Source organism: Ambystoma mexicanum, chromosome 8 (genome assembly GCF_040938575.1).
Source record: "Ambystoma mexicanum isolate Mex_15411 chromosome 8, UKY_AmexF1_1, whole genome shotgun sequence".
Classification (NCBI taxonomy): domain Eukaryota; kingdom Metazoa; phylum Chordata; class Amphibia; order Caudata; family Ambystomatidae; genus Ambystoma; species Ambystoma mexicanum.
Genome location: NC_090929.1, coordinates 679,324,948 through 679,337,375, shown reverse-complemented (window position 1 = coordinate 679,337,375; position 12,428 = coordinate 679,324,948). Strand labels below are relative to the sequence as shown.

The following is a 12,428-nucleotide window of genomic DNA, read 5'->3' as shown; positions in this document are numbered from 1 at the left end:
TGCCGATAAAGATTTGCTGAAAAAAACATCGAAATATATGGGGTTTGGGGGGAGGGCATATAAGGGGCAGGGTGGGGTGGTGTATAGGGATAAATAAAATAGGGGCGCTGGGAGTGACCCCCAAATAAAATAAAATTCTATGATTTTTTTACGCAAATATTTTTCCGCTAAATGTGCCGCGGGAAAAAACGGGAGAAGCTTGAACATAGAACAGGGTGTGAAGTGGATCAAAAGAGACAATCAAGATCACCATTTCCTACGGATTTAATCCGAGCCAATTATCCTCCATTCATCAATTCACCTGTCTTAACAACACACATTTGAGAGTGACATTAATTTCATAATCATCTTCTAAACAGAAAATGACCTGGCTGTTGTCCTCATAATTCGGGAAGACAGCACCGAGGTGGATCAACAGGTCACAAAGATGTTTAGTATAGATAGTAAAACAGGAATCGAAAAATGGGATCCCTGTGGGACACCATGATCCACCTTTCAGATTGAGATTCAAAGGTATTCTGGTTTAACCCTAGAGATGGTGCTCCCCAGAAAGGGGGCAATCCAATCGGATGCACTCACCAACGTATTTGACATCTCCCTCGTGCGCTGAGTGGCTACCTACCCAGTAACATGAGCAATCCCGTTTTACCCTCATACAGAATCTGAAGTAGATGTTCTTTCACACCCAATAGAGCGTGTTCAGTTCAGGTTTTCCTTGATTGACAATAACAAAGTAGGTGATATTCCTCTAAATATACCTTTAGGTTTTTAATGGTGATCGTATCAAGGATTTTTAAGATGAATAGCATGTTCGTGATGGGTTCATAATCTGCACAAACAACAGGGTTTCTCAAGAAGCAGAGTGACCCACGCATATTTGAGGGCACCAGGAATGGAAGGGTGCCTGAAAGAGGCATTTATGAACTTTCTAATTATTAGCCTCAAAGGGTCCACACAGTACTTAATAACAACAGATGGGCAAGGATGTCCTGCATAACTGGCAGGTTGAGGCCGATTACCATAGCAGTGGCATTGGTGGCTGTAATAGGTTTGAATTCAAATGGTAGATGGACCCAAGACTAGCTAACAATATACCGAAGTCTGCCATAACTCTGACTGCAATATTATCTTTTAGTCTAGCATATCCACTGAGATGGTATTTCTAATACTCTTAATGGGGTGTGTTTGCACCACACAATGGAAGGCAGAGCATTTAATAATAAGGTAAAAGGCTTTTCAAGTTTTCTGAAGCTCGTTCATGCGTTGGGCTACAAAACCAAAGAACCACAGGGCATTTTTTAAGTAAATTTCATTTCTTTAGGAGTGACCCATCCCTTCCCAGCAAGCCTGTTCTTCTTAACTTTCTGGCTCTCATTCACTCATAGCCATCAGAATGGTAAGTCCCCATGATAAATACAGAGATGGTTCCTTTGTTTTTTAGATAAATATATTCTGCACAAACTACATTCAAGCCACCCCCAAACATTTTCTCGGAACCCTTGGTTCAAGCCATGCCCTTGGTATTGTAGCCCACACATCATAACTATGATAACTATGAGCCAATTCAACTATTATAATATCCTGTCTTGTCATGACTTTTTTCATACCCTGTATACCAGAGCCTAAGCTCCAATTCAAAGGGGATGTACTTTGGCAGGTTTCACGGCAGAGAATAGTTCTGTACCCGACTGAAGGCTCTGGTGAGAATTAGATCCCTGCACTCAGTGTTAGAGAAACCATTACCCCTGAGCACCAGGCAGGCTTACAATTGGGCAGCATTATTGTAGTGGGTCATCCTCCAAAGTGTTTAGCAACCAATGCTCATTACCCTTGTGAGTATGATGCATGTTATCAATAACTTTCGTAAACCGTTTTATCACGAAACTAACATGTTTTGCACAGTGGTCGAAGCGGGCGTAAGCAATCAGGAGCGGTGCTCCTCTACTTCTTTTAATTAAGTTTTAACGTTCCTATACTTTTATTTTAAAAAGTAACTGTTCCGGAATGGTTTTGTTTTAAAATAAAAGTGTAGGAAGAAGTTGAAACTTGCACTTTCAGTGCACTGCACTGGATGTCCTCTTAAACAGCAGGCACATGTGTTTTGGGGTTTGTATTGTGCATGGAAGGGGGCGTGGCACTGGGGTTTGTGGGGATGGGGCAAGCCAGCAGGGAACAAAGTTCCACTACTTCTTTTTGTACACTTCGACCACTGGTTTTGCATTTGCATTGTTGATTCTTTATACTCATAATTCGAAACACATTAAGAATGCTCACACTCTCTTGTTTGGCAATTGTGTATATGCATTCTATTTTAGGGATACTATGTGAGCATTACAAATAGTATAGGTGAACAATATACAGTTCCCAATATTACAAATAAAACAGTCGAGTAGATACCCAGCATCTTAGTCTTCTGTTTGCTTCTGAAATGTTAAAACTATCTACAACCAATTAGCTATGTGAGTATGGCCATTGTGGTACAGTAAATTATAAAATCATACTCACAACTGTGGTGATGTGTGAATTGATGAGCCAGGGAACAGGTGAGGTTATACAGACCAACTGCTGTTTATAGTCCAGGGTTTATATGGGCAATTAACTGAGAACAACCTATAAGCAATCTAGATCCATGTATAAAAAATATAGGCTATGCATTTAAAATTCTTCTGCAATGATTGATCTCTTCCTTCCTCTGTGCTTTGATGAACCCACTTGTCCTGGCCAAAGAAGCATGAGGGTCTGATGTTGATGCTGATGTTATGCAATATGAAAATGAGTATCACGATAAACTCAGTGTTTCACCAACAAAGGGAAAGTTGAAAGAAATTGTGTTGCTAACAATAGGTAGTCATGGCTTATGCCAGTGCTTAAAATATTGGAACTGTCAAAACATTAGAATTGAAAGTAACTAAAATCTGGTTGCTTCTTGTTTCCAAAACAGTTCATCTCTGTAATTTATTCTCATGTATCTAATTTATAGTGGCTTGCAAGTAGTAAAACCTTACACATATTATTACAAACATAAAACTATAATTTCATGCCTGTTTTCTATATACAAAATATAAGGACTTTACTTCATTTAAACCTCAATACAATATATATAAAAATGTAACTATGAATTCCTTAGCTTATCAACATTCAATTCGCTGTTCTCAAAAATGGTATATACAGATTGGATAGCAGCAAAAGCAAGTACTTACACGGATGGCAGATCAAATGCTGACCCAGAACATGTCTCCCGCCCTTTCATCAAAACCCTGTGTAAAAGAACATGCGTTTCTTATTAGCAGTAGACATGGGCAGTGTAGCAACAGATGTTTTAGGGTTTCAATGGCCCTAGTTACACATAGTCGGCACACTCTACTTTCAGTTACAATTCCTACTCTGGGGCCAATAACCTCCAAGCAAGGGTACATGTTAAAAACTAGTTTCATGAATTTAATAATTTTGGTTTTTTTACAGATTTTTGAAGCAAGCATTAAAAATCAGAATTTGGAATGTTTGGCAAAGTGCCACTTTTAGGCCAACAAGCTAGAACTACAGTCATGGCCCGCCATTAAATTAGCTGTCTGCTACATACCCAGGCAGTCAAGTTCAGTGTGACGAGATCAGTATTTCAAGCTCTGCCCCATCTGAATCTGGAGTAATGCACATTTTTGCTGCTTCTGTGAAGTCTTTCCCTGCTGTCTTGCACAGCTGGTTTCTAAAATCTTAGCACCTCCCCTTCAGGCTCATCTGGCCCACCCAGCTTTCCCTGTAAACCAAATCTAACAAGATGGTATTATTCATTTAATCAGTTGCACTGGTCGTCCTGCTTGTTCCACTGTGGAAACAGAAAAATTGATATGAGGCCGGGAAGCCCAAAGGAAACACACCAACACAGGTTATAAAGGACATACAAAGCACTTTATTCAAAGTTACAACAATTACCAAAGTCAATTGACATACGGATAGCTATTCGGCCCTCAGAGTAACAGAACGAACCATCAACGGTAGTTCGCTGTGTTAGTGTGAGAGACCGTACTCGGGTTTTTATACTTTTTATCCAGCTTTGGCCAACCCCCTCGCGGGTTAACCATTCTTGGGACCAGGCCTAGGGTTCGTTGCCAGGTCAATCCCATAATGTATGCATTTTAATCAGTTCCGCTCATACAGTTGTTCATTTACACATAGGTCAGGGTTAGGACAAGGTCTCAGTTCGCGGCCCCAACAAGTGGCCTGCGGGCATATTACTTATTCATGTGTGCGGAGGTCACAACGGCCAGAATCCCACTCGAAATGTCATTCGGCCTACATTTTGTTGTTCAGGGTGACTTCCACACTGCAAGAGAACCTAAAATGGCGGCTAAATCCAAGATGGCGATTTGCACAATACATTAAGGTCAAGACCTTGCCGCGGAATCTATGTACACAATGTTTTTTTTGACAACTTGGCGTAAGCCAACATACATTCAAACAATGCGATAGGAGGTACAATATTATTTCGATTTCCACAGACCCTCCTTTTGGCCTATGCCAAGTGCTAAACATCATCCCTAATACTTTCGAAAATGACTCCATGTATTATCATCCATAGGTTCCGCCTCATTGTCTGTAATGTCTATAGCCATAAGGTCGTTCATAAGAACCTCTTGTAACATGAATTCTTTAGATGCTGTATCTGGGGCATATATTTTATGCCCTATTGCGCTCACTGCTTGAGCACAACACCCCCCTATCATTCCACATATACTTGGGAGGCATTGAAAACAACAACAAAGGAATAACAGAATCCCGAAAATAACCAGAATAACGGAAAGCATCTTCCAACCCCAAGATCGCAAAGAATCCCAAAACCAAGTACTAAGGTTCCAGTCTCCGACAGGGATATGGACTTCAGAACTGAGAGTATGCAAGTTCTGAATTGCTTTAAAAATTGTTGGTGAGGAGTCTGGTACGAAAACACAACAAGCGGACCCCACTAATTTGCATACTCCACCTCGTTCTGCCAAGATGACATCTAACGCCATCCGATTTTGAAGTGCTACCAATCTTATCGCCTTTTGCTCTAAGGTCATATTGTAGAGTATGTCCGTGGTCCGGTTGATCGTTCTCTCCAGTACCCTTGCTAATCCCCTAATGTTCTCTGAGTTTGCTATTTGTCCCCAAAAGGGCACAACCGATTTAGCTATGTCCCCCAATACTTGCCCAGGGGTATCTCCATTGTTGTCTCGCCGTGGGCGAGCCTTAGAAACCTCCAAGGTACTAGCTACAAATACCCCGGGTAACAATATTCCTAAATAACAGGTTCCCTGCCAATCCTTGGGCAACCAGGGAAATGCTAAACTACCACAAACAAAATAAACAGGCCCTCCTACATACAGAGGCCTGTTTTCCCCAGTCAAATTTACAATATTTTTACAAGTTTCAAAATCTCCCATTGGCCTAGTGCCATTTCTCTGTACACAGAAGGGAACCGAGTCGGGACTATGATTTACAGAATAAGAAGGAGGTACAGCGTCCTTATTGCCTATCGGAGCCATTTTAAAGGAAATCAGAGTTTGAAAAGGAAGCGATAGTTGCCCGACGGCCTAATAGAAGCAATGTTAGGTTTACTTCTATTTGCAAAAAGCGAGCATCCCAGGGGAGTCAATTCACGTATCTCGTAATCATTTAAATTAGTTCCATCAAAAATCTCCGAGATGCTATCATTCCATCGGCCAAAGAATAGTGCTCTAAGAGAGGCATAGCAGGAAGTCGTTAAAGGTAGAGGATGTATATACCATTCCAGTCCCTTGTTCCCATGTTGCGGTAAGTGAGTACAAATCCAACAATTACTTTTATCAAAAATGGCATGAGTAGCATTCATTACTATCATCAGAGTATTATTATGATACTTCTGTCTATGTTGGGAGTCTCTAGGGGACAGAGTGTGAAGGTGTACAGAGGAAGTCAAAACAGTTGGTACGATCTTGGTCGGTAATAAAGGTTTCAAAGGATAGACTTCTTCGAAATACCAAAGTCCTACAGCAGCAGTTGCAAAAATAACAATAATCAAAATCAAAACACAACAGTACGTTTTCGGGGCCCAGGCACATTGTTCATTGTTCAATTAGGTCACCCCCTTATCTAAAAGTCCAGTGCGGGGAGCAGCGGTGAAGGTGGCAGGCATCGTAGTTCCTTGATCGACGGCCCCAAAGTTCGTTGCTGGCGACACTACGGTCGCGTAAGGACTAATCCTTCCCAACCCTAGCCAGCAGAATCCCTTTTTGTTCAACAAAACAAAACAATTTTCCGATCACTTCCTTTTCCAGATGCACGACACTCGTGCCGTAGTTCTATTTCCGTGGTCGAAGTACCTGATGGTACCCAAATTTGTGTGGTCCAGAAGCAAAGTATCGTCACTTCCTGAGGGAAGCGACGTGTCGGTGGCGACGGAAGTCGCAGAGCTCAAAACAGTGTTTTCCGGAAGTGATTTTTCAAGAGAGTGCGGAGACGAGATGAACTGTTCCCCAAGCTCCTCAGGCTCAGAGACCTTCTCCGACGCACTCATAGCGCTGTTTGCTACTCCAAGATCAGAGACTGTAGCATCAGCGAGGGGTTCTGCTTCTTCTCTAGCGTGTGGCGTCGGGTGAGGAAGTTTCTTGACGTGCGTCGCGTGAATCCAATTCTTCTTTCCAGCCACCCGCACTGCTGTCCTGGTGACCAGTAATACCTGGTGGGGTCCCCGCCAGCGAGGCGCGAGACAGGAAGACCTCTCGTAGGCCTTCACGAGGACTCAACTTCCAGGCTGTATATCGTGTCCTGGGCCCGTGAACCATACAGGGAAAGCAGAATTCACCTGGTGGTAAATGAAATACAGATTTTTAGTTAACTGGTTAAAGTAGTCTACAAGCAATACATTCTCCACCTCCCTCAGGGTTTTAGGTTTCGGGAGGCCCCAAATGTTAGCAGGCCTCCCCATTACTACTTCAAATCGAGAAAGCCCAGTTCTAGTCTGAGGTGTGGTACGCATAGCTAATAACACAATAGGCAAAGCATCTGGCCATTTCAGTTTGGTATCAGCACATGTTTTTGCAAGTTTATTCTTTAAAATACCGTTGTGTCTTTCTACCAACCCAGCACTTTGAGGATGTCTAGCTGAATGAAATCGTTTCTCAATACCTAGGGCTGCACATATTTGCAAAATTACTGCTGCGATAAAGTGAGGACCATTGTCCGACCAGATTATCCTCGGGAGCCCGAATCGAGGAAAGAATTCTTTTACCATAATCTTTGCAGTGGTCATGGCGGTAGCAACTTTGACGGGGAAAGCCTCGACCCATTTACTAAAGGCACAAATAATTACAAGAACATATTTCAGATTATTACATCGCTCCATTTCAATAAAATCAAAACCTCAAAGGGGACAGAGGGGGGCCCGAAACTTCCCCTTGGAGTCACTGTCCCTTTACCCACATTGTGCTGTAGGCAGATCATGCAGTTCTGGACGTGCCTCTTTGCAGTTTCCAGAATTTTGTCATTTACCCAAACCTGTTCTAACATTTTCGTGATCTGCTGGGCACACACATGCGTAGGACCGTGTGCCATTGTAACCATCGCCAATACATAAGTATCAGGAAGCAACCATTTCTCTTCGGATGTATCCACCCAACACCCTTCGTCATCCAGTTTCCCCATTCCTTCAGCCCACTTTCTAGATTCTTCCATCGTGGCATCAGTCTGAATATCTCGCACAGACCCAATACCTTCATCCACTATGTAAACATCTCTCATTTCCCTCGAGGTATACATATCCGTGCTAAGGTCTGTGGCCGTTTGTCTGGCTATCAAATCCGCAAAAGCGTTGCCTCTGCCCACATCATCTATGACCTTGCGATGTGCTGCACATTTCATGATCGCTAATCGTTTAGGAAGTGAGAGCGCCGAAAGTAATTGCACTATCAAAGGGCCATGCTGAATCTTGGTCCCATGTGAGGTCAGGAACCCTCTTTCCGACCAAAGTTTTCCGAAGTTGTGAGCCACCCCAATTGCGTACTGGCTATCGGTATATATATTTACTCTTCGCCCTTCGGAAAGTTCACAAGCTCGGGTCAACGCTATAATCTCTGCGGCCTGCGCGGAGTTAGGCGGAATTCTCTTAGTTTCAACAATTTTGCTCAATGTAGTAACTGCATAAGCAGCTGTAGATGTGCCATTCCAAAGTTTGAAGCAGGAGCCATCACAAAACAGCTCCCCTTCTGCATTATCCAAAGGAGTATCTATGAGATCTATCCTGCCCTTCGTTTCTTGCTCGGTGGTATACAGGCAGTCATGTGATTCTTCGTCACCGCAAACAGTGTTTTGCGGGAAAGGTAAAAGTTCAGCCGGATTGAGAACACAACACCTCTTAATTTGAATATGAGGGGCAAACAGAATTAGTTCATACCTTGTTAACCGTGCAGAGGTGAGGTGTTGTGTTTGGGTTTTGTTCAATAGGATATCAACAGAGTGAGGTACCATCAAAATCAAATCATGGCCTAGGACCATTCCCTCACTCTGTTTTACAGACGCGGCAGCAGCAGCAACAGCGCGCAAACATCTTGGCAAAGCGCATGCGACAGGATCAAGTGCGGAGGAGTAGTAGCCGCACGGCCTATTCTTCCCTCCGTGTTCCTGTGTTAACACAGCCAAAGCACATCCATCACATTTATGCACAAACAACACAAAGGCCTTGTCATAATTTGGAGTACCCAGAACCGGTGCCGAACATAGCGCGGTTTTGAGAAGCTCAAATGATCGTTGATGTTCCGATTCCCATGGCAGTGGCAGAGAAATGCCCTTCTTCGTCAAAGCCAACATCGGTTTTACCACTAGTGCGAAATTCGGGATCCACAACCTACAGTAGGACGCCATCCCTATCAGGGCTCTGACTTCCTTCTGTGTATTTGGAACAGACATGCCAGAAATGTGTTTTATTCTTTCAGGTGTCAATCTTCTCCCCTCCTTTGACAGGAGGTAGCCTAGATAGGCAACCTCCTGACAACAATATTGACATTTTTTTAGCGAAGCTTTGTGACCATTTTTAGATAGATGAACAAGCAACAGTATAGTGCCTTCTTTGCAGGCCTTCTCAGAATCTGCAGCCAAAAGTAAATTGTCAACATATTGAAGCAGCGTGCAAGTAGGTGGCAATTCAAGGGTGTCGAGCTGCTCCTTTAAAGCTCTACTATAAATACTGGGACTTTCAGTATACCCTTGAGGTGCCCTTGTAAATGTAAATGAGCGTCCCTCCAAGGTGAACGCAAACAGATATCTGCTTTCTTTATGTATAGGGATACTAAAGAAAGCGTTTTTTAGATCCACAACGCTGAAGTGCGTAGCCGTAGCAGGGATCATTGTTAATATCGTCGTCACATCAGGCACAATTCGAAATTGTGGGGCGACCACTCGGTTAATAGCACGAAGATCAATTATAAACCGGTATGGAATTGCATTGTCGCCTTTCTTAAAAACGGGTAAGATCGGACTGTTACACAAACTACCTGTGATCTCCTCGATCACCCCACGATGTAAGAAATCGGAGACAATGCATTTCAAAGCACGTTCACCTTCGACTGATATTTTATACTGCGGGATGCGTGGCAGTTTCACCCCATGTTTCAGGACTATTTTAACGGGCTCAATCTGTAACACTCCGACATCATTGTCGTCCACTGCCCACAGACATTCCGGAACAATGCTAAACTCGGGAGGTAAAGGTCGAATCAAGAACTGAGAATTAGGAAGTTGCTGTGGTGAAACCGTTAGCCGTACTCCATCCGAAGAACAATGAATTACTGCGTTCAATTTCTTTAACAAATTCAACCCCAGCAAATTCTCTCCACAGTTTGAAGTGAGAAGAACAGGGCAATGGTCCGTGAAGGGACCCAAAGAAACGGATACCGGCGCAGAAACCGGACAGACAGTTGGTATACCAGAAAACCCTACGGAAACATTGTTTGCCCTGACAGTGGGATGTTTGGAACCCTGGAATGATCAATGGAGCACTTCTGTGCTCCGGTGTCAATCAAAAACTGGTGTTTCCTATTCCCCACTAATAATTCAACGTAGGGGCCTTTTTGATTAACGGGAATAGGCAAAGGTTCCAAACCCTGCTTCGGGCAATCCTAATAAAATAGAGCCTCATCAGAAGGAAGCTCTTCAGAAAGGTAGGCAGCAGAAGGGTGATCAAATATGTTTCTCGAGTCCATACTCGAGGTCCTATTTTCCCGTGAAAAAGGTTGCTGAGAATCTTGCAAAAGCTGACCTCTGTCAGGGCCCCCTGCTCCAGGGCGGCCCCTAGGTCGTCTACCCATACCCCCAAACGCACTGCTTGACCTCTGCCGAAGGACAGGGCACTGTGCTCGCCAATGACCTTCCTGGCGGCAATAAGCACATTGATTAATATTTACAGGACTCAGAGGAGCATTTCCTTTTGGAACGTACTGACCTCTAGTTTGTGTCATACCTCCTCTGGGGTTTCTAATAATTTGCTGTAATAATACTTTAGTTTTCAAATCTCCCTTTCTCTTTTCAATTTTTTCCTTCTCATTATTAACACGGTTCTCATAATACTGAGCCATGTGCAAAACCTCAGATTGAGATTTTGCCTGCCAAGCGCTCTCAGAGGACATAATTTGTGACTGGATGTCAGTTAACAATCCACGTACAAATTTGTCCACGAACAACCTCTTCCCCGACTCTGTACCTAAATCCTGTCCACTGAAGTCAGAAAATACCTGCTCGAATCTATTGAAAAATTCGGTGGCGCCTTCAGTTTTCCCTTGAACACAGGCCGTAAGCTTGTCCCAAATAATCCTTTTTTCTGGAATTATAGTTTTTAGTTTAGCGACAATCCTATCAGGTAAAGTAAGTATTACCTGTGGCGGTTTCTCACCAGCTGGTCTTTCTCCATCAATTCTAATGATATTTGCCCACGTATCTCCCAGCCCTGGCACATCGTCTATTGTCGAACCTGTTTCCATACATCTACGGGTAGGAGTACAGGGAATAACAAGACAATGTCACTCAAGGTGAACACAGAGGACTGTAAAACGGACTCTATTTCTTTATAAAACCCCGTTGGGTTTTTCCTAATATCGGGAACTGATTGTCTAATTGTGTTCACTTCCTGTCGTGAAAACGGGACGTGAACAAATTGCGATACATAATGTGCAGGGATATCCACGGCGGGGGCACCAGTCGCCGCGTTGGCGGGGATCTCAACTTTTGGGACAAAGGTCGGAGGAACCTCTCTCATAGGCAACTGAGATATAGGTACCTCCGACCGCTTACTAAGCAATAGAGCCAGGTCGAGCGCTAAGGCAGCTGTAGAAGTGTCGGGCGAAAAAGCCCTTTTACAAATCCCCAATAGTTCTATACTAACCTTCTTCCTTACACATTCCTCTTGCAGGTGCTGTACCATCACCTGAATTACTTTTCTTTGCATCTCTACTGTATACTGACTATACGTGTCATACACTTCGTCTGGCGGTATCGATGAATCCGAGATCCATCGAACGGCATCTTTGGTACAAATTCGTACTTCCTCAGGTGTCGCTCTACGGCACGGGAGGAACCGTTTCTGTACATATATTCTATCGTCTTCATCATCCTCATCTCGTGATTTTTCAAAGTCTTTCCTAAACTCAAACAATCTTTCAACATGTCCATATACTTTCTGCTCTGTGTCCCTCGAAAGTGCCAAAGCATTCAGATCTCTCACCCCTTGTGGAAGATCCGAATTTTGTAATCTACCCCATATCACACACAAATGAGTCCCCAAACCTTCGATAAAAACATTTTTCTCGGGAAAACTATTCAAATTAGATAATGTAGAAAAAACATTAGCTTGATCACCTTTATCCATGCAATGTTTAGCCCATGCAAACAATTCCTGTTTCCTATCTGCAGAAACAGTACTACGAATCACAATCTTTGACGCTGTATAGGTAAATTTAACAAAGGTGCAACTATCGGTGCAGGGGGAAGGGGCGGTGCGATAGGCAGAGGAACAACAACCAAAGGACTAGGAACAATAGGCTGTACAGGGGGAACAGGAATAGCAACAGGAACAACAGCAGGAATGGGCAGAGTGCCCAAAACAGGAGCATACGGAGGAGGCGCTGAGGCATCGGGCCTGCGTTCATTTAATAATTTCTCAATAAATTCCTCAGACACATGGAAATCTTTAGAGGGATACATTTTCTGGATCCCGAGTGAAAAGGCTCTATCCATATTTTTAACTGATTCTGACCACTTTTCTTTATCATATAATAATGCTTTTTCAGCGTTTGTTTTATGACGACGTGCATGTTTATCCCTACTTTTAAGCTGCTGCAATGCTTCTTTCTTCCAATTTTGTAACACATCAAAGGCTGCTGGTCTAGCCTTTTTCTTTAACAAGATAGATTCTAAATATTCAATAC

General features: G+C 43.2%; 1 long non-coding RNA gene across 1 annotated transcript in view; it reads right to left on the bottom strand.

Annotated features, from left to right (window-relative positions):
- Positions 1-12,428, bottom strand: part of LOC138472351 (uncharacterized) — a 301,900-nt gene that overhangs the window by 102,053 nt on the left and 187,419 nt on the right. The window contains exon 2 of the long non-coding RNA XR_011268587.1: positions 3,201-3,257. This is a non-coding gene — a long non-coding RNA (uncharacterized lncRNA). The remainder of the gene's footprint in view (positions 1-3,200; positions 3,258-12,428) is intronic.